The 23,287-nt window shown below is 42.2% G+C and overlaps 1 long non-coding RNA gene across 2 annotated transcripts; it reads right to left on the bottom strand.

Moving 5' to 3' along the window:
• Positions 1-2,331: 2,331 nt before the first annotated feature.
• On the bottom strand, positions 2,332-17,227 carry LOC310905505. Of its 2 annotated transcripts, XR_014589122.1 has the most exons (3): positions 15,854-16,286; positions 11,248-11,348; positions 2,332-3,848 (listed from the first exon to the last, which is right to left on the bottom strand). It is a non-coding gene; the product is annotated as an uncharacterized lncRNA (long non-coding RNA). The 2 variants fall into 2 exon arrangements; XR_014589121.1 differs by lacking the exon at positions 11,248-11,348 and having other exon boundaries at positions 15,854-17,227.
• Positions 17,228-23,287: the final 6,060 nt, after the last annotated feature.

Below are 23,287 nucleotides of genomic sequence, written 5' to 3'. Positions count from 1 at the left end.
TTCTGTCCTTGAACAGGGCCTATTCCCCATGTCCCTGGGCACCTGATCCCCAGAGCCAAACTAAAGCGTGTGGGGCTGGAAAACAAGCAAATGAGCAGTGGCTGCCTCCACACAATGCACCAGCTGCAAACAGGAGCTGTTGAAGTGGACTTTCTGTCAAGCACTGTGTAAATCTCTGCTCCTGAAGCAGCTCCCTGAAAACCAGCTGCTCCAACCCCTGCCCTTTGTGAGCAGCTCCATGGGACAGGGAGCTTCACCACTACTGGCTTCAGGTGGGTTTTGCATTTGATGCATGTGCCGACCCATCTGCAACATCCTTCCACTGTCGCCGCCTCCAAGCATGCTCTTGGTTTGGAAAACAAGGACTACACCCAGGATAAACTGTTCACTTTGACACACTGGGAACATTTTCTGCCTTACCAACTACAGCAGGTAAAACTTTGCTGGGGAGCAGACCGTCTCCCTCCAGCCACCATCTTCTAAAGGTCTGATGGACCCATCAGGGGTGCATTATCCCAGCAGGTCTCAGCAATATGCCTGTCTCTCCCCTTGCATGAAGGGTGGGAGATGGATTATTTTGCCACCGGGCTGTTACATTTCCCCTGGATGGCCTACTCAAGGCATTATCGTTTCCTCTGTCTGATTCAGCCACTCATTTCAGGCTGGATACTGCTACCATCCATACAACACCCAGGGAAGATGCTTATTCCTCTTTAGGGATTAATAACAAATTTCCACACTATGAGCTCAAGGGCAAGCCTGCAAAAAAAGCCACATCCTGTGTGAGTCAGGTGCAATAATGCATGTGAAGCACATGCTGACCTTGTAGTTAGATCAAGCAGTGATGTGATATCCTGGGCAGCTACCTCCTGTGTCTGCATGTCCCGTGTTTATGAATATGCCAGAGGGTAACTCTGTCCTGGTAGCCTTAGTCAGACCTTGTAAGCCCTTGAGGGTGTTGGAAATGAATATAAACACACTTCTGTTTATTCAGAAATAAATATAAATAAATATAACGTTTTGCTTACCGTGTCTGGCTTTGACATGTGTCAGACTTTTGGGTGGTACAGGATGATGCAAGGATAATGATGGGACCTTCCTAGGGACCCATCAAAGGCAAAGCATCTGCCAGAACACTTGGACAAAATCTGTACTTGTATCCAAGCCACAGCATTTATTCAAAGCCCAGTGTAAAGATATTTTTCTTTCCAACAGCTCATGATTTGTTATAAATTATTGTTGGCTACTCTGCTATTTGGAGATAGTTTCACATCTGTTAGCCTGTAAAGAGCGACATTGTTCTCTCCTCTCTCTTTTTCTCTTGCTTGGATTATTTTGGAAAGGACATTTTGTAGGTTAGATAGACTTTGCCTTGCCCTTTAATCATGTCAAAACTCAGGTGGTCAATTCAACACATATATGAGGACCTGGGTTCAGGGTTGGAAGTATGGATACCAGCCCTCATTCACTGCTATCTATCTCTAGAGTCAAAACCCTTGGTCATTTTCATCAGATTCTCTGGGATGAACAAGAGCCTTTCAAAAATGAAGAGAACAAATGTACTTTGACTGCAATAAGGCTTAATTTTAACCAGCAGAAGTTTCAGGGAAAAAATAAAAATAAAGAGAACTTGTTGACATGAAGCATGTGGAGTCACTCATCTAGTATTCTGTAAGGGCTATAAATCTGTCTAGAAATGAGGCACAAAATGCATCATAAAAATGTGTAATCAAAACTATAACATCAGTTTCAAATTTATAGTAGGTAACTTATGAAGAGCATTACATGTCTAAACTTCAAATCAAATGTTCTTCAGCTGTAAATTTCAGCAAACATTTGCATAAAATTCTGTTTTCTTCTTTCCCTTTACTTGAGAACAAGTCCAAGAATAAAGCAAACAAAAAACCACCATATTTTCTATAAATTTGGTATTAACAGGAACAGCAGGGAAAAATATATAACCTGAAAAACAACACAAACCTGCCACAGAAAGTGAGTTACAGTAGAAAACATCACTGATTTAAACTTTCTGGGGAAATTTCATTCAATAATGTAAAAGAGAACTCATCCTCTCCAGCAATGATTTGATTCACTCAACCAATGTATGTCTCTGTTTTGCTTATTACCTTAAAATATTATTCTGACCTCAGTACCCCCACTATGATTATCTTGTTGGTGTTAGCTTCTCTTCCTTCCTCTCCCAAAAGACTGCTTTTGTGTTTCTGGGAACAAAAACCAGCTGGGGAGGATGGGGAAGGAACACTGAGATATGGGCTGGGCTATCTACCTGAATTTTGCTGTGCCTGGTGAGTAAGGGGAAACACTAAAAAAATTAAATCATTAAATTACTCTCTGAAACCTAATATAAATCTTTCTTTTGGTTTTAAAATTGTGCCAAGGCAGTGGTAGTCACGATCCTTCTAAACTGCATGGGGTCAGAGCCTTATCCAAATTTCTCTGCACCATAAAACAGCCAACAAATTACCCAGCACAAATATGCAGGAGCTCTGGTAGTCTGCAATAATTACTCAAGAAAAGGTTACAGCAAGCTTTGCAGAAAAGATTCGCCTACCCACAGAAGAAACACCATAGATGAATAATGTCTAAAACAAAACAAACAAAAGGCTCATCTTTTTCTGTTGATACCTTTTATAGCTAGACTTCTTAATATTTGTATGGTAATTCTGGAAAGATTTAAAAGTGAAGCACAGTCCTTGCATCCAGTATTCGGAGACATTCATGGCAGGTATACATAGCTATGGTACCATTTAGTCTAAATGCTCGTTGTAATATATCTGGGATGCTCTTTGCCTTTTCCCTGTTTTTGGCTTACAGGGAGATGTGTTGTGCAATCTTTCATATGCAGTTATGATCGGTTGCATTTCTGCCAGTTATAGTGGAAAAGTTTTAGCAAAAAGAAGTTCCTTGGCTAGACACTAAACACACTCTTAAAAATGAATTTCAGGGTTTTGCTAAGGCTCAGCATTCACTATTAGAAACAGCTGATGTGTCCTAGATCCCAGTGCACCAAAGCAGACTGCTGACACTATCCTTTACCTGAACTTCCCAGGTCTGTCTTCACCACATATTTCTTTGCTGGGGTTACCATCTATTTGCCCCTGTTCCCTGGAAGACTACAAGTGAAGCCTGGCTTTGGTTGAGGAGTATTTCCTTACATTGACAACTAATTTGTAGTTTATAGCCTGACGTTATCCTAGCAATGAGTTTATGGTCCCATAGCCCTCATATGGTAGTATCTTCCAAGCAAGGAGAAATACTTTTTATCATCTAATCATCACGTCAAAATGAGGTTTGCAAGCCAAAGGGTAACACAGAAGCCTCCACTAGACATCATAAAAACTCTGAGCAAGCTAAATCTATGGCCAAAAACGAACATCCATATGAATCAGACAACCAAGAAGCTGCCAAAGTCTGAACAGTTATGAACATTTGACATATGAAATAAATTCTAAGTAGCTCCGCAATAAACCGGACAGTGCTGCCACTGGGCAGTCCAGATAACCGATGAGCAACCCGATATGCAGAGGAGAAATTTGGAATTTATAGCTATGTAGTAAGTCACTTGCAACCCCTGAGTAAGCGGTGTGGTGTGTAGCTGTGGTAGCTCAGGAGCTGTGTGATCCCAGGACTCACTTTGATGTCCATGGTGTCCTCCTGGACAAGGAGAAGAGGACCAGGTACATTCATCCCTTGCTCAGATGCTCTAACAGGCATCTTAGTCTGGATACAGAGGCAAAGATTTCCCAGCCTTCATCCACCTCCAGCTTTGCATGGGAGAAAACAAGGCAGTTTCCCAGAGCCTCTTCTATCCATGGCAGTGGAAAAACCTAGGCAGAAGAGAGACAAATGGCCTCAATCCATTGCACGGTACAGAAGGTTACTCTCAGAGGGGCCCTGCAAAGAACCTGGCATGGTCAGCCAGGGCAATAACAAGTTTTGCTCTTCTTTGCAAGGCCCAGGAAATATTAGAAGAAAGTGAGGATGAAACAGAAGAAAAGTGGCAGGCAAAGCACAGGAACACAAACAAAAGGCAGATGCAGGGGGGAAAAACACATCCACCAAATAATCTATTATTTTAAACCACAGTATATCTTCTTTTACAGACTTATTACATTACCCCCTGTTATCTGCATTTCACACCCTATCGCTCACTTTCCACAGATTTACGTGATGCGTTTTCTCCCCTTTTGTGACACGGTCCTTTGGCATGTGGGCTGGCAGAACAGCAAATATTGATCTCTCTGAGCGACTCCCGATTCCAGCACACAATGTCCCACGCTGCAGTCCAAGGCTCTGGCTGCCTCTTCTGCTCCGCTTTATCACTGATGTCTTGGCTGTATCTTCTGCTTTTTTTCTCTGCCCCTCCCCCCCCTTTTTTTTTTGTACTTTCTGTACTTTTGTCTATTTCTTTTTTTTTTCCTCTTTTTTCACAGAGCTCTCCTCCAGAAGTCTGGAGAAATTAATAATCACTCTACTGAAACGTCAGCAGGAGTAGCATTGAACACGGAGCTGAGATTTATACGAGCTGATTGCTCAGACAGTTGTTCGGGATGGAGACTATTAACCTTCAGAGCTTGCCAGTTGATTTTAAGTGAACCTTTCTGTCTAATCTATTTATATGATCCCTCTCACTGTAGTACCTTTACACGTAAATGTTGTCAACACATTCACCAATAGACACTAGGAGCTGCAGAGAACAGCAGCTAGAGCAGTGAAATTGGGCTTGAGCTCTTTGCTCTGCTCTTACCACCTCCCAATGCCTCAGTTTCCATCCAAGATATCTGAACACTCTTGGGACTGGAATTTGCAGGGTTCAGCACTGGTTGCCACTTTACAAGCACTCGAACTGTTCCGGAGGAACGAAGCTCAAAGGCATGAGGTGTTTCAGCATTTTACATCCAGATTTTGAAAAGGATATAGATTCAAAATATTTTTAAGTGCTCCAATGAGAGCAAAGTCTTTTCAGTCCACCCCACCTTCACCATTAACAGTCATAACCTGCTGCATGGGGACTGTCCATGGACCTTCATCTGCAGCAAACACAAGGGAGCAAACCCACCAGTGAAAAAGAGGAGGAAAAGATGCCTGCTGTCATCATTTCTTAAGGTATTTCCATGTACTTCAGGACCTCTGGCATGTTGGCGTAGGTCTGGGTTCTGGGAACACTGACTCTTGTATTGATTTGGGGTTTTTGTTTGGTTGGTTTTATTTTGTTTTATTTTCCTTTGCAAAGGGTCTTCCTTGCCTTTAAAATAAAAGAATTAAAAAATGGGAGCTAATACTTCCCCACGGAAAAGACACCATCCTGTAAGAATACAAAACTTACTAGATTTAAAAAATGCATTACTTTTAAGCCATTCGTTTGAGGGCTGATACTGCTCCTGTTACCCTTGAAGCAGGAAACAGCAGACTAAGAAAATTCAGAGAAGAGGCAGGAGGACTAATGACTTCAGCATCCTCCTCCCAAAAGATTATCTCAAAGCCAGGTTACCTTTTTCCTCCTCCTTTCTCAATACAAAGTGCTGGAGGTCACTTCAAATCTGAGTCAGACGGGATAGGAGGATGCTTGCAGGGGAAAAGCAAGAGGAGAAAAGTTTAAGTAAACAGAAGTTATTGCTTTGCTGGGATGTGGCCGTGGGCTCTGCTGTTTCCTTTGCAGTGGAGGTTGGACATCCACCCACCACCTGGCTGAGCTGGGACACGTGCCAGAGAATGAGTACCCCTTGCAACGGCATTCCCCAAAGACCTGTCATTTGTCTGTTCCCACTTCATAGTATGCGGCTCCTGGATGCATTTTGATTTTGAATGGGAGATGCCATGGGGGTTTTCAGTGCACGACTCTGAAGGAAAGCCTCATGTTTGCAATTCCCTCTGCATGAAGTAAAAGGCATCAAGACTAACTCTGGCCCAAGCTTGGCTCTGTGCCTGTGGAAAACATAACAGTATGCAATGTTCCTCATGCCAGTGGATAGCCCCATAGCTATTTAATTACTGTTTATGGTAACTGAATCACAATAGAGAATTCAATAGCACATTTTTAGGTTTTTATCTCATAGTCAATACATTCCTTTCCTATATTCCGGGTGGGATGCTGCATTCAGGAATATACTGGTTCAGAAGCACTTACAATTATGTCTAAGGGTAGTCATGACATATTTGCTCAGTCCCCCGCGAATTCTACCCAAGATTCTCCCAAACAATTTTGGTTAGTTTGGAGGGCCAATGGGACCAGAAGTACCTTGTAACTCCGAGCTTTTTTTAAGAGCCCACAAGAAGCACCTGCAACGTGGTAACAACCAGTTGAAGATCAGCAGAAAAAGGATTTCAGAAAGGTCATGGAAAGCATGACAGCTTTTCAAAATTAAGACGTGTATGTGTAGCCCTGGTGGGGCTCATGTAACGAAGCTGTGGGGCAGAATCAGAAGCTCTGTCCTACTGCAGTTGACTGTCAAAGCCTGCACACGACAAGCTGGTGACCGACATGCTGGCAACAGAGGGCTCAACATTAACCACCCCTCTTCTCCTAACACTCATCCTTGTGACTGGACTCACCATTTCTGGTTTTAATGTCATCATTCCTCATTTTAATTAATAACAGCCATCTACAGTGCAAACTGTCCTCCTGTCTCAGACTGAAGTGAAAAACTGTCAATAACCAAAACACAGGACACACAAAAGCTTTCAAACAACGAAACAAAAGCCTAGGAAATACCTTGATACTTTTGTCCCAGGGAATGCTGACTTTCATTTCTATTCATTTCTTTAACATCTGGTACGAGTTGCTGGGGAATGATGCTCCATTCAGCCTTGGACTTCTTCCACCTTGTGGATTCAGTAACAGAGTCAAGACACCTGTACCTAAAGGCAAAGCCATCCAAGTCTAATCGGATATGCTGCCTCAGAGACGTTATTCTTTTCAGATGAGAAGTAATTTTTAGGCCCTGACTATACTGGAAAGACAACACTGTACTTTGGGCAAGAACTGGGATATTAATTTCTGGCACAGTCCAGAGTCAGGACATTTTTGCTCTCCTAAAATTCCCCCACCCTGAGTTTACAGTTGGTGGTATTAATCTTTATTCCCCCACCAAAAATCACAAACTGAATTTCTGTTGCCTTGCCAGCATCGTCTGGCTGTACAGCCCCAGCCCAGAGTTACAATGATGAAGGAATGTGCTGCAATGCTGTACCTTGCCAAGCCTGAGGTAGGATTATTCTGGCTTTTCCACGCCTTTAAGAATTGCTATATTTTGCTACCTACCCCGTTTTCCTGATGAAGGCAGTTCTGCGGTGGACAGGAGGCCACAAGCCCCCTTCAGAGAGGTTGCCAAAAAGGGGATATGTGTTGCATCTCAGCTGCTGGGGTGATGGCACTGATCTCCAGAGGAGGCAGGATGGCACCGAAAGACCGCTCTGCATGTTGGCACAACTGTAAAACTCTGCACATTTTTGCAGCCGCTGTTCTGGGAGTGACCCTGGGCTGTCTGCTCACTAGCTCAAATGCTGACTGTTGCCCAAAAAGTGTCATTGCTGTATAAATAATGGAGACTTGCACAAAGGAGACCGACATCCTCTGTGTTACTGGCTTTTTTGCTCCCAAAAAATAAACTCCAGAGCAGGAGTATCACAGGTGACCATCCAACAGATTATAACACGGACAATAAAAACACAGATGGTACCTGGATTTCAGCCCTGCTGGGATTTTTGTTACTAGTGGTGGTGATTTTCATTTGCCATGATGTAGAGGAGAGAAGAGACTTAACATAGCAATGACAGATCTGGTCACGGAGCAACTGTGATGGAGGAGCTTTGGCCACAGCCCTAGACAGGTGGAATCAAGAGCTGACACTGCCAGAGTGGTATATTTTACTGATGCAATATTATCACAGCATAAATAACAGTGCAAAGAGAAAACAGCTTCATTTATAACTGTCAAAAGTGACGTTCTAAATCTCAGCCTGTCTCCAAATAAAACCTCTTGATGCCACTGCTAAGATATATGCTCTCCACTGCGGGCTTTGTCTAATGGACAGCCCAGAGGGCACTCAAATAAATCCCGCTTGTGCCAAGCTCACAAAGTGTGTCTTCCCAGTCTGGGCCTTGGACCACCGGGGCCAAAACGCAAAAACCATCTCAGGTAGACCTGACCGCCTACAGGCATGAGCAAACAGCTTTGCAAGAGCCCAGTGCAATAGACGGAGCTATTTATCATAGGCAAGGGCCAGAAACAAATGAAGTGACCTGTAAAACCAAACACTTCTGTGGCTCTTACTGAAAGCGCACAGGATATTCATGTTCCAGGACTCAACACAATGGCTGTGCCTAGCCGGACATGCCTTTAAGTGATTGAACTCAAGCTCTGTCTGGGCAAGGCATCAAACTCCACAAATCTCTATCCAAACCTCACACCTGATGGCACATTGAGCCAGTCCAGACAATATTCTGGAGTTTACGTTCCACTTCTTCAGCCCCCTCAATCCCTGCAGCTCGTTGCCAGCCAGCTTGCCTTCCTTCAGAGAGAGCAGGGGAGATCAAATGGACGTTAAGCACTTCAAAAAACAACGAAGGCCTGTGAAAAATCAGACTTTCAGCTTTGGTGTGGAGCTTAGACTGAGAAGGTATGAAGCCAACAAGTGCCTTCAAGCACCATCTGCAAGAAATAGAGCAATATGGATTCAGAGGGACTTCTGGTAGGACCAAATCCCCACTGAAAACAGGGCTAACTTCTAAAACTGTATCAGGTAGCTCAGGGTCTTGTCTGGCCAAATTTTGAAAATCTCTAGAGGTGGGAGGATTTCACAGCCTCTTTGAGACCATTCTTATTGCTGACTTTCACACGGACATGGCATGATCAGTTCCTGATGACTTTTGGTCCCCCTAGACATCACATCGACATGTCTGTACTGGCCTCTGTGCCGGTACAGAACTAGACTAAAACTTGAAGTGAGGCATTTAATATTGGACTCAAAGCATTCAAATATCAAAAAAGGGGTTGCTTTTGTCACAGTGAGTCTTTTGGGGGTTTCTCCTTCCAAGTTCTTGAAGAGTCAGAATTGCTGTCATATTGGCAGTAATACACGACGTCTGCAAATCAGCTGAACCATCACTGCATTTGTCATGGACAAGGGACTTTAAGATGAAAGGTAGAAAATGGGATTTTTTTTTTCCTGTTTCCTTTCCCATTCACCTCTGAAATATAAAGGAAAAGTTGAAGTCCTGATTCAGAAATATATATTAAATGAGCAAAAAGTTGCTCCTGAGCAAACTGCTTTCATTGACCTTTCTCTGAGCAGAGATCTCCTCCAACCTCAACTGTTGCGTGTAGTTTCAGTGGAAATTGAAATAATTTCTCGTGTTCTTTGGAATACAACTATATTTAAACAAGTATTTAAGTACATTCCCAAAATTCATTGTTAGTGAGCAGGTTGTTGATAAAAACCATGCATTAAAGCGAAAAAAGTTTGACTATCTGATTTTTTACAACTCTAGGACTAGCATGGAAATGAATTTAGTGTCTTTACTATTTTCCTGCATGAGCTCCCAACTCCTATATTTACCAGGGTGGATTTTGCAGGAGCAATGATGATTTACCGTTTCTGAGAAGCTGATTTCATTCTGTTACGCTCATATGCTCATGTTGTCGCCCTACCAAAGCCACACACCTTCTTTAATTAATTTATTGCACTGCCTCTGAAACTGCAATTCCTCTGGATTCTTTCTAAAACCTACAGATAAACAATGTGGGAGAAAAAATAGCAAAAGTAAGGAGGAAATAGAAGAATAGCTTGCAATCTTATAAAGGTGGCTTCCAACAGTTTGCAATAGCAAATATTCAATATTCTAATATGCATTACTTTGATAGCTTTGGTAGTAATTACACACCTTGATGTGCACCTCCAACGAGCCATCCTTGGTGTCCTGGAACAGCCGATTTACAGAGGAAAACCTTGTGTTTTTTCCTCAGCAAAGTAAGCTTTACAAATGTATGCAATGTTAAGCATGGCATTGAGTGCTGCTGAGGGAAGGGTAATATCAACATGGATAAGGATGAAAAAAAGGAGAGAGGACCAGAGAGTGGGAAGCTATGGGGTCTGAACATAACTGCATATGCTGCACAGGCAGTGGTATTGCACCAGGGGACATCAGCTACCCCATTTTCTGAACCGAACATCCCACCAGTCCCACTTATAGGTAAATTACAGACAGAAAATGCAAATATTCCCTGAACCCAAATTCTTCTGCAGCTCAGCTCATGGCAGAGAAGTGATCTGATTAGAGACAAGAAGGAAAGGAGATGGTCTGGAAACCAAAGGCCAAGCTTCTCAGCCTTCTGAAAACTGTCAAGAGGACGACAAGGCAACAGCCTGCCCCTGAAGATAATCGTGTCCTATAACTATGACAAAGAACTGGGAATAACGCTGGCAGCAGAACAGACAGTCCCTTCCTGGGGACAAAAGCCAGAACACACTGATTTATGGCATGAGGAGGAGGGAATTATTTTTTTTTAACCAAGCCAATCTGAATCATCATACTTAAGTTCTGAAGTTAAGCAAGAACTTAAAAATAAAGACCAGATCCCAAGTCCTCCCTCAGTTCTGCTGCAGTCACTTGAACAGGATTTTATTTGAACAAGGATGCTTGATGTTATGTCTACTCTGAAAAGAAAAAATGTTTTTATTTCAGTTTGGTCAACCCCAATGAGCTAACTCAGGTTAAAATAGAGGTGAAGAGACAAGAACACAAGAACATATGGACTGGTTCAGATCAAAGGGCTGGTGATGCTCAGGGAGGAGTATATAAGCATGGGAAGCAGTGACTAATTCCCATTCTATATTCAGCCCTTAGAAACCCACAGCTTTAGAAATTTCTGAAGTCAAAGGTCCCAACCAAGATGTTTAACAGGCTTATGTTTCACAAGATAGGTCAGCTTCAAAATATCCCACAAAAATAAGCTCCTCAATCAAGTTATGGATTTATTTTTTAATATTTAAATTATTGCCTCTCAGTTGATTTAAACCTGCTGTATGGGCAACCCAGTTTCTTCAGTTGTGAGCAACGGACAAGAAGTGATTTGGGTTATAAGCTCAGCTTGAATTCAAAACTCTAAACTGAGTAAGAGTCCATGTTTTCTTTTTTCTTCATCCTTACTTTCATTAACATTAATTAATATGAATTGACTAACCAATGTTAAGATATTTTTCTATTTGTGTATGTGCATAAACATACCTTAAGTTAACAATTAAATCAGGATGTGGGAATAAACCAAGCCAGAGATCCAAGCACACTCCAGGCTTAAGGAAAGCACAAGCTTCAGTCTCCAGTTTGTGCTTGAAATCAAGGAGAAAAAAATAGAAATATTTCAGGTTTCTGAGAACAGCTTATTAGTACATTAGTCTAGCTGTTTTGTATTTTAGCTCAGACTACCTGATTGCAACAAGGATATGACTGATTTTTTTCTAAGGCTGTAGGTAGCATACATTCCTTCATTTTTCTTTTTCTTTTCTTTTTTAAGTACTTTTGGCAAATAATATTCTCCTCTGGCTTCTCACACTGTACCTTGTATATGAAGGCTAAGGACATGCCTGGCCGCATGAAGGGGTCACCATCCAGGTTACAGATTAGGAAATAGTACAGTTTGTCAACATTTGGCCTAGACAAACTTTTAAAATATAAATACAGATGGTTTTATTTAAAAGAGAAAAAGTCCAAATTCTACTAAAGGTTGAAGGTTGTTTTCTTTCCAATCACATTTTTTTCCCTGAATGTTTGGTACATTGTGTTCCATTGTTATCAAATTTAATCACAATTATATAATAAAATGTAATTAGGAAATGGAAATAGAAATTGAGAATCCATTGGTTTTGTGGTTTATTCAAGACATTCCTAGCCCAAAATTCATATATGTCAAGTATTTCTGGAAGCATATTCCCAAGTTAGAAGGGAATAGAAGCACAAGTAAGGTAGAATATAGAAGATAACTCATCTAATTGCTACTTCTGTGCACCAGATAATTAATTCCCTCTAGGCCAATAACTTAATATAGGACTTTTGATAAACCGAATGATCCAGCACTTGAACTTCAGGACATCAAGTCTAACATGTATCTGTGGTCTGACACTTTCAGTGACCTTTGGATGCTACCACCTCAAAAATACCATATGAAAACTTCATGCCCTAGAGCTAATAATCCAATAAACCCACATCTTGTCATTGCTTCCTGTTTTGGTAAAATTTTTCATCTTTCTATCCTGTAAAAAAAGCAGAGGGGTTCATTTGCTATGTGAAGCACAGAGTAGACGATAGCCCTGTTTTAAATAAAGTAAAAACTTAAAAACTCTGCTATTGCTCTAAAAACAGCAAACTGAGAAGCAAAGAATCAACATTGCAAAGAAAAGGTCTGGGTTAAGACCACTGTTTTATCAAGCAAGGTGAAAAAAAAAAATCCAGCATTCCTTAGCTAAGAGCTAGATAACGTTCACAGCAGGACACCAGCGAGCGCGGAGCAGAAACAAAGTTTTGGAGATTTATTTCCCTGGGAACCTTACTGCAACTCTCTGCATGACATTTGGATAAGCTAACATGGGGAAATCTGGTGGCAACAAAACCACTGCAATGTGAATGTGAGCCTAATTAAAACATCCTGCTCGGTTTTATCAGTGCGAGGTCAGGTCCACGGGCTACCCCCCAGGAACCTGGTCTAGTTAGTAACGGCACTTGTGACTTGGATAAAGAAACAAAGACGTGAACTTGCAAAGTCTGAGGTTGTATCACAGTAGGAAGGCTTACAAGAACCTTACCAGCCAGGATTAAATTCCAAATTTTCTTGGAAAACTGGTGAAATGGGACAAGATGAAGAAGATCAGATTCCACAAAGATGAGGGCAAAGAATTGTACTTAGAAAGGAGAAACAAAGTGTGAATGAGGAACAGGTGGCAGGGGTGTCCACGGTTGCAAAGAACCCAGGAGCGAGATGGAGACACAGACTCCAAGAGTCATTGGGAAAAAGCTGCTTGAGATACAGCCAACATCCCATGCAGAGCTGCATTAAAATATTGCTGCTGTAAGACTCAAGGTTTACTCCATCCTGCTCATTGCTGCTGGCTTTCAAATGCAACCATTTTCCATCAAACTCAACCACTCAAGGATGGGAAAGACTGCGCGAATAGCTTGGAAGAAGTGAGAAGAGAATGGCCAGAAAAAAAAATTGACTTTGGAAAACAAAAGTATGAACAAGAATTTGTCTAAGCTAGAAAAGCAGCAACAGGACATAGGAAATGTGTGTTCACAGCTCGGGAGATAAACATTCTTATCAAGAAAATAGGAAACAGCAGCGCTCTGAGGCCACAGCAAGGAGCACATTAAGCAATTGGCTTTGCAATGAACAATAGTGAAGCTGGGTACGGTGAAATGTGGCCAGTCCTAAGGATACATGGGGACAGGCTCACCAGTGATGCTCCAACACAGTTTTTAAAAGCAAAGATGGGTGTCTGCCCAAGATAACACAGGTATACATGCTCAGGACAAGATGCCATTGACCTTGGCAAGAATCCAGGACCAAATGTCATTCTGCTGCCCTCTCCTGCCAAAATCCCATTGCTGGAATTTCTCAGGATGACAACCTTGAACACATCTTCAGGCCTTGACACCGCATGGAATTGATGCATTGTTAGAAATCCCCCCAACCTCCTTTCCTCTCCCCCTCCCCCAACTTTGCGTCAAACATCCCGAAGGCAGCAGTAAATATATATATTAACAACATGTTAGCTTAGTCATCTGCCCCACAGAAATGCTGTAAACATTTCAGTTTGGCACGGATGCAAAAACACACTAACCACAAGTAGAGCGCGGTCTGTTTTGCCAGGAGGACACTGTTTGCTTTCAGTGCCATTTTTGTTGTGAGCCCATAATAACTATGATACCTGTCCCCTGGGAGCAGTAGCAATTGACTCGAATGAGCAATGAGCTACGTTTTGAGTTCTCTGTCATCAGCATGCAAGGCTGGTTTGCATTAAGCAGAATGCACAGCCTGAGCACATCAAGCAGCGTGAAGCCCGAGTGATACTTTTACGGTCAGATTCTGATTACATTGTGGTTTTGATCCTCTGTAGAATTTTGAGACATTTATTTTTCAGAAAATTAAAAGAAAAGTGGATCAGAAGTGGGAGGAGACACCACTAATTAATCTGTAGCTGAAATGTCAAAGGCAAAAACTTGTGTCCTGCTAATGCACAAAGGATTCTCAGGGCTTGCAATTCAGCTGTGATTGTGCAATCCAATCTGGAAGGAGTTATTTATACAAAAAAAAAAGAAATAAAGAAAGAAAAAGAAAAAGATTACAGATCTAGTAGCTGTGTTTGCTGCAACAAACACCATAAGGCAGTGTTACAGCCCTGCAGCACACCATGAAAATGGGCAGAAGAGGCCAGTCACCATCCTGGCAAGTGAAGACTGCCTTCATGCCCTGACCTGTGGCGCATCCTGCTAGCACTCTTGAGGAGCGTGGTGACATTAGGGTCACATTTGCACCCTTGTTAACTGAATGGAGACAAGCTACACCACCAAGGAAAGAGCCACAACTCCCCTGAAGCCTCAGCAACCTGCAAAACTTCCTGTGCACCGGTGAAAATTTCATCAAAAAAAAAATGCTGGTTTTGTCCCCTGCTGTAACCGTGCTTTGCAGGAGCAAAATTCTAGCAACACCTGTGCTCCTGCAGTGCCAGGCAAACCTCAGGGGGCATACCAAGCTCCCAGCACAGCAAAGGCTTCGCTTTCCTAAATGGGATGCAAACAATCGAGGTTTGATTATATGACACATAACTGTAATGGGCAACATTTCCTGAAGCAATCTATCTCCCAATCCGGATGGGAAGTTCTGTAAAAAACTGACAGGAGTTGCAGTTAGCAAATTATGTCAGAAATCTTGGAGATTGTAGAAAATCTTCCTAAAGCTTTCGACTCCGCATGCAGCTGCAGCACAGAAGACAAAGAGAATGCCAGTTGCACTGATAGAGGAATGTAATACAATTGTAAAGATTTGGTTATTATTGTACGAGGAAGTGATAAGATCTTGTGCAGACTATGAGTTGGTCAAGAAATGATATGAGAAATAAATATCAGGTCTCCACAGTTAGGGCAGGAGAAACATTCATGGTCTTATTCTCATTTCTAACGAAGTGGTAGATGGAGCGGCTACAACATTTGAGAGAATGATGCTTTGTGTCTGGATGCCAAATGGGGAAAAACACTTTCAAGCAAACTCTCAGCAATTTTCCTACTCTTTCCTAGTGCGGCTCTGCAGCCACACACCAGGCCTCACCAGCACTGCCAAAGCCTGCTCTGGCATCCAGTGCTGCACAGCGCTTTGACTTGGAGAAGTCTTCAATACAATGCTACCAAAAATAAACCCAAGGAGAACCTCAAGAAAATAAATAAAGGCAAGAAGCTACCTCTTGGTGTAAGGTAATGCTCAGGGTCACCTCTGGTGACATGACCTCAGACAACTCTGGCTTCCACTTGCAGATGTCACTCAAGGGACAATATCCCAAAGACCTCTGAAGCTACAAACGGTAGCCAGCTTGGGCTTCACTCTGAGCTACATTTCATGCTTTGCAACACATAACCCAAATATTTTGCAACTATTGCTTCAGCAACTCACCAATGAAAGAGAGAAAAAGAACAAAACACGACTGTTACTAAATCCAGCAAATGGTGTAAGGCTGATTAATGAAAGAAATGACTGCTACCCTGTCTGCCTTCAGTGAGGTCAAAACCAGAAAGAGCTTGTTGATATACCTTCAAAAAGAGATTTTGCAGCAAGAATAAATGTACTCACATTCATGAAAATGCAGTTTTAGACAGATGTCAGCTTTGCTGGGTCATCCACACACAATGTTTTGTCAACCAAGGCTGTGAAAAATTTTCCTAAAGAGACATTTAAATCCATACAGCAATACGAAGGGCAGGACAGCTATTAGATTTGGTTACTGAGAGGGAAAGCAGTAACGATGGCACCTGGTGATAACAAATCCCCCTTTTCAGAAGGGATGACAGGACCTAGAGAGGCCCATGGTCTCCCTTCAAACCCTTTATCTCTCCTGGTGCTCCTCACACAGCCACCTCTAATCACTGGTGGCTGCAAATTTACACCAATTAAAACTGGCTTAGCCCCCTCGCTCCTCCCCTAGCCTAGACTTCCCTGACTTCAATTAAGAGCTGACATCTTTAGGACAACAATTCAGGTGGTCCTGTTAAAAAAAAAAAAAAAAAAAAAAGGTCTCATCTAAGGAAATGAGCTATGCTCCTTCTCTGGTCTCTCACAACCAGTTTTTGTTTTCCAGTATTTTCAGGAAAAAGAACAAAGCAGAAACTATTTGTTTGTGATTTTTGAAAGTATCCCACATGCTCTGATTTTGCAAAAGACCAGACCAGATTTCTACCAGAGATAAATTCAGCAAATGGGAGAGAGATCTGAAGGAGACTTGAAAGTGGTAGTACAGAGAAAATAAATAAATTAAGGAGATTTGTTTTGGTCTTTTTTTTTTTTTCATCTCAAGTTTTATAATTGAATATTATCTGACTATAGACACAGACATAGGTCATTTTTTGCCAAAATATTTAGCTGTTTATCTTTTCTGCTCAGTTTGCCATGACATTTCTGGCCAGAAAAAGGCTATGTATCAAATTCATACCTTTCTACTCATTTAACAAAAAAATCAGCTAATTGCATCATCTCCTCTCCCTGCCAAATGGAGACTGTCATTTTATTTGGCCTACTCCAACTTGTTTTCTGTAGAAGTCATGATATTTCTGGATGTTTCTGTCTCATTTGAGAAAATAAACTTTGCAAAACAGCAAAAAAACTTCCACAAACACCAGCTGATTTGAACCTTAGAAATGCTCTGCTCAGACTAGGACTTTTCTGCTGAGGCCAGTGGGATTATTACTCAGTGCTTGCCAGTGATATAGGAAAAAATGTCTAAATTCTGTCTAAATCTCCTCAACTTGTATTACATTTGGTTTCAATGTAGTCCTTCAAACCTTCAACGAAGAAACTGAGTAAAATATTTGCAACCGTTTGCTGACTCAGTATATTTTATTTTGCAACCCCACCAAATGAATTGGTGCAATCACAGTCATGCTTTAGAACAGAACATCCAGACACGGCTAAATGGCTTCTCGAATTATACAGTCTGTTGACTTCCTCTGCACGAAGAACACAGGAAATATTTTGTGTTATCACTATTACTTTTACCCTTCCAACTAGCAGAAAGTTATTTTCCTTTCTGCATCTCAAGGCTTTTAGAGAAGCCAAGCATTCGTTAGATCAAGTAGTCTTAGAGCATGGGTTTGGTCTTGTACTGTTCTATAAATGATATCTCAGCTATTCCTGAAGTGTTACTGCTTGAAAGACAAAATGCTGCTGGTACACAAGGACTTGCCTGGGTCTCCAGAAGCACACATTAGTTGCATGTGCAGCTTCTCCTCCTGGCTTTGCAGCCCCTAAAAACATGATCAGAAACACAATCATTGCAACCCTGTGATACATTTCTCTTTGCATAGCCATCAACCCTGCTTGATCTTTCAAGCTGTATTTTTGTTTTTAAATAACTGTCTCTAATGCTGACACAGGACAGACACTGGTACTCAAACACCTTTAAAAACCTCCAAGAAGATAAAATGAAGTCAAGTTTGCAGGTTCACTGATTCATTAGACCAACTAATTTGTTTGCAGAAGTGGACAAGTGGTAAACTCTACACCAACACTGCATGAGATAGAGCCACATAGAAATACTCAGCCTTCCTTACATCCCTTGTTCAGGCAGCTTTTTGGAGGAGCAGGGGTTGGTTGCAGTGTGTACGTACATTGGTTGCCTCGTGTAATAATACAGCTAATGCAATATAATTATTTCTCACCAGACTTCCAAGTCTCACTGCACATTTGTATTTGATGAATATTTATTCTGGGAGGCCTTCCCATGTCTGAAGTCTTCTGCAACTTCTATGTGAAACGGCGAGACACGAAACGGTGGCTGTACCTCCTCTGCAAGGCGCCAAGCTTCTTTATTCAATTACACACAACTACTTTGAATAATGTGGTCCCACTTTTTCCTTCGGGAAAGTCTGGTCTGCTCATACCCAAACAGGAACCCTTTGATGCTCATGGGCTGCACTGGTTCTGAGGCTGCCAAAGCCAACTGTTGAAATGCAAACAAGAAGAGACTCATCTGTCCCACCACAGCACACCATTTGCAGACATTGCCCTCAAAGACACTTTCTTTGGGCTGTGCTGTTCCCTCGGTTATGCAGCCTGGGAGCCAAGCTGGTTTACTCGCACAAAGGCTGGGTGGCAGGGGATGGGCCAATCCCCCTCTGCTGCTACAGGGCTGATGGCAGCCCTAGACGAGCCCCTCTGTAATTACATGGACAGCTGCTGGGATAATAGTAACATGTCGTATATCAGTGAATTCTTCCTGATAGTTGCTCATATCATCTCCCACATTACTGGCTACCTCTCTGTGCTGGCATTCTGCTGACAGGAGAAGGATGAGGAAATGGCATTCTGATGATAGGAGAAGAATGAGCAAGTGGCCCAACCGTGATGCTAATCTGGAAGGATATAGCACTGGGAGAGGGCAGGGGGCTGTGCTCATACATGAGATGGCTTCCCCCAAGCATCCCCAAGACTGAGCCCAACTAGACTGACACTTCTCTTAGCTCTTCTCCACACAGGGAGACACAGGAAGGATCACTGCACGGCCATGAAGCATGCGGTTTTTGCAATGGAAATTCCCCGTTTGTTGAGCCTTGCCTGGATCATTGCCTTGTACTTCTAAGCAAAAACTCTGCCAAGGACCGAACGGCGATACTCAAAGCAAATCCCCGGCACAGGCTGAGTGGGGGTGAAGCTGCCTTTTCCAGCAGTTCTGCCCTTGGGACCGCCACACAGACATGGAGGGCTCCCACAAGGCACAGAGCCACGGTCCTTTCTGACGCATCCTCTCCACGTCCCTCCCTTTGGCCCTCAGCCCACCCGGCTGCATCCTGCGTCCTCATAAGTAAACCAGAGGACATCTCATTAACACTTCAGCAGTGAAATGCAAACACACAGGCCCTGCTCCTGGGACTGGTCTCCTCCTAGAGGAAGATAAGATGAAGGAAGGACAAGAATTCAAACACCACTAGGCACTTCCAGTGATAACAGTTCGGGATAAAGCCTTTCTTTTCTACCTCAGCTGTTGAGAAGTTGAAAATGATCTGCTGCTGGGATTTTAGCCTGGTTTTCCAAGGAAACAAATCCACTGTTGCAAAGGCAGTGAAGCTCAGAGCTGGGGTCATGTGGGTGTTTGGCTGCCTCTGTATTTCATCCCTCCAAGAGCCAAACTCAGCTAACTCCAACAGTATGTCCAAGGCTATCTGCCCTGGTTGCTCTTCCAGATTACATTCTGCTTGCAGATATCCTTAAATTCAGCTCTTATTGTCTTGTAGAGTCCAAAAGCTAACTTTGAACTGGGGGAGCCAAACACTCAAGCAGCTCAGCATGGCCAGTTCACCTCCACAGGCACCTCCACCAGCTGCTGTAGCCACATAGTGTCCCAGCACTGCCTCCAGTACTCACTGCAGCCTCTCTGTGTTGCTTCCTAGCAAGAGCATAACTCTCCTTTCAGGGCAGTTTAAAGCAAGGCAAATCTCTGCTGTTGCCCAGAGTCAGGAAAAGCCCAAATCATTGACATTGGCCTGATGAAGTGTTGGCCATGTTGTACAACTGTACCTTTGCACATCAGTTTCCAAGAAAAAGGCAACCATGTACATTTTATTGCTGAAGTCAGGTTCCTGTCTTCCCAGCCCTGTTTCTCATTCTCTAATAAAATCTTTACTCTTAATACAACTCATTCCTAAGAGCCCGCTTTTCCATAAAGTGCTTTAGCCTTAGAGTCTTGATCACTATGACCTTAACTGAAGCATTTATTCAGACTCAGTCTACAAACTTTTGCTTTGTGTAATCAACCAACAACTTGAGATTAGCACCTACTCCTGGTGCTCTCAAAATGACTTGAGATTAGTGTTGAAATAACTCTCTCTGGAAGTGTGGAACAAGACAGTAGAGTACAGCACAGTTAGAGGAAATCATCCTGACTTCAGTAAGACCAAAAAGCCTTTCACAAGGAAATCACCTGGATGTAACGCTAACTTAGAATAAGTTGATTTTGGGCCACCTCACTTTCGGACCTCATTTTTCATGCTCTCTCATGGCGAAGTCAAGGAGAATCCCATCTCTGTGACCCACTTGGGAAAAGGGACCAAGTATCAAGAATGTACTCAGAAATTCTCCCAGGGAAAAAACATGAGCTAGTAAATATGAATATTTTTATGATCTCTTTGTGCTGTAGGGAGCCACAGAGGAGGAGCATTGAAATATCGTGACCAGTCTGGTCATCTGCTTCTGAGAAATTATCATCATGGAAATGTCTTACTCCAGACCACTGCAGTGTGTCTGAAGGTACCGCTCTTCCCTACACATCTCAAGCTATTTGTTTATTATACAAGACACTTTTTTTGCTGAGTTTAATAAGAGAGAAAGTAGGTGAAGTCTCTCACGCAAGTGGCCTCATCAGGTTGCTGTGTCTTTTTACAGATCATGCACCAATTCCCATACGAAAGGCACCCGACTCAGAATGAACCATTCACCATCATGAACAATCATTCCTTTCTAGTCACAGCTTGAATTTTGCATGGCTTGCTTAAAAAAGACAAGGAGGAAAAATAAATAAATAAATAAATAAATAAGCATGCCCAAACTTTCATGTTTTCTGGAAAGATTTTGATTTTCAAACTATTTGGGTATCCTTACACAAGAAAAATACTAGACAACTAAGAGCTGCTTGTTGAAAGCATTACTGTTTCATATTTCAAAGACAGAACTGAAAACACTTATGAAGGGTGTAGCTATTTACCAGTCAAAAGTGTTCTTATAAACAAAATAATGTAAAACATATCCTCTTTGCTGTTTTGTTATTTAATATCTTCCAGTGTATCACCATGTAGGGAGCAGAACAGAAGAGAAAATAGAGTGCATTCCAAGAAGTATTGCAATAGATAAAATGGGTAAAGGACATCTGTGTGGCAGCAACGTATCCTAGTTTCATACTCATGAGACGGATATCAGTTTTAAATCAGGAAATACAAAAAATGTCTCCAGATATCTACCTGTGGTTCCAGTTGGGCTCGTCAAGAAAAGTGAAGAAACTTGAAGGCCAAGAGAAGAGTTGAGTTTATCCAATGGACAGATGCACACAGGAAATCCCTGAACCTGTTTGACAGTCTCTTCACAGAAATTCAGCTCTAGAACAGAGATTAGTAACAACAAAGTCAATGTCACCACTAAATTGTTTTTATTAAACAATGTTTCCTTTTTAATTTACATACATACATTAAAATTAACATAAAAAAATCACACTCAGCATGATTGCTTTGCTTGTACTATTTATACCACAAAGAAGTAGAATGTTGGCTATGTAAAAGACTTAACAGCATAAATTGCATGTTGTTTTCTTTTTTTTTTTTTCCCCATAGAGAAGCGGGACTAGATCAGGACTACTCAGTTCACTTTTATGGAGACAGTTAATTAATTTTACCCTAGGCTGCTCAGCACAAAGCAGTGAGCTGCCCCCACTATAGCAGGACAAGCTGGATGCTGCCCTGTACCTGCAGGGCAATAAGTTACACTGAGGCTCCAAAAACATTCCTGGGAGACTAATAACGTCATAAAAAAATAAAAAATAAAAAAATAGAGAAGATGTCATAGACCTTGGCAAGAGCACAGGAAAATTGATTTGTCACCCAAACACAGCATTGCTATTGGAATGGCTGCAGTTTATGTGCTCACTATGGCTTCCCTCCAGCCCTGAGCCCAACTATGAAAAATATACTCAAATACAAAGCCTAAAACCCATTTCTTGCAGATGGGTTTCCAACAGTGCAAGCATGTGGAGGATATTTGTTCCTTCTGGTGGGGTGGAGGTGCTGTGACAACGCTTAAGAGACTGCATGGTGAAGAAGCGAAGGAGGTGATTTGTTTCAAAAACAGCCAGAACCAAATGGATTTCTATGAGTTCACATCTGTAGAACAGCTGAATCTACTCTGTGCTTCATCCAGCCCTTTTATCGGGTTTCTGTTCTTTGTTAATCAAGCAAACTTCTAGAAATAACACTATAGTAAGTGAAGAGTGATGCATTTGCTGACGCTGGTCTCTTGATACACCATATACCTCGGAGGAGCAAGCAGTCAGTCCAAAGAAATGCCATGTGAAGTTTATTTCTGTTTCCAAGCCCATGTGATTCCCTAGGAGAGGGCAGCTCTGCCTGAATCCATGCAGGCTTTCCAACCGAAACAGGAAACCACCGTCAGCAATAGCATAATTCATGGCTAAGTCTTACGAGCCCCACCAGGTCATGTTCTGGCCTTTGGACACCGATGAGATTGCTTTTAGTCTCACTGCCCCAGAATCTGGGTTTGGGTTTAGCATGCGTGACATTATATATCTTAGTCTGTTAGCAGCAGCAGCATGTCAGCTTTTAGGCTGTAAACACCTGCAGCCAAAATGTGCAGTAGGTCCACCAACTGCAGCAAGTTTGTGCCAGTTTTACACATACTGCTGAAGACGGTTTACTGTGCCTTGACAAACTGAGTGTCCTATTCACTTAGTTTGTGAACAAGCCATTTACAGTTCCAGCCTCACGGATAGGTTATGGGCAAGAACACAGTCTGAGCCACGTATTCAAGTGGTGAAGTTCCAAAGCAAAATATGTTTTCTTTCATTAGGGAAAAATATTGCTTTTTTAATTGAAACTTTCCTTTAAGATTCTCATTGATTTGGCAAAGAAGTTAAACCAGGATTGCAAATTGTATTTCCCAGATACCTGGGACCAGTTATACAGATTTTCTAAGACATCAGAACAGGCCAAAAGATTTATCACAGGGCAGAGAAATTGTGTCTAGTAAGAACATGCCTCTATCTCAATCAGAAGTACCCCAACATAGTAATTGTAGAGCAGAATGCAAGACCTCTCTCTCCTAATATCTGAAACCGTACCACACAATGTCAGAAATCAGGATGATACATCTACAAGACAGGTTGGAAAGGTTTTCCATAAAGCATAAAAGCAACTCAAAGGCAACTACCCACCAGCTTCCCAGAGCACTGAAGAAGTCTTTCAAGCAACATGTGAATTTCTTTAGTATTTTGATTGAGTCTGCTCTCATCTTTCC

Source organism: Anser anser (assembly GCF_964211835.1).
Source record: "Anser anser genome assembly, chromosome: 11".
Classification (NCBI taxonomy): domain Eukaryota; kingdom Metazoa; phylum Chordata; class Aves; order Anseriformes; family Anatidae; genus Anser; species Anser anser.
Note: the sequence above shows the minus strand (reverse complement) of the source record. Positions and strands in the feature narration are given on the sequence as shown.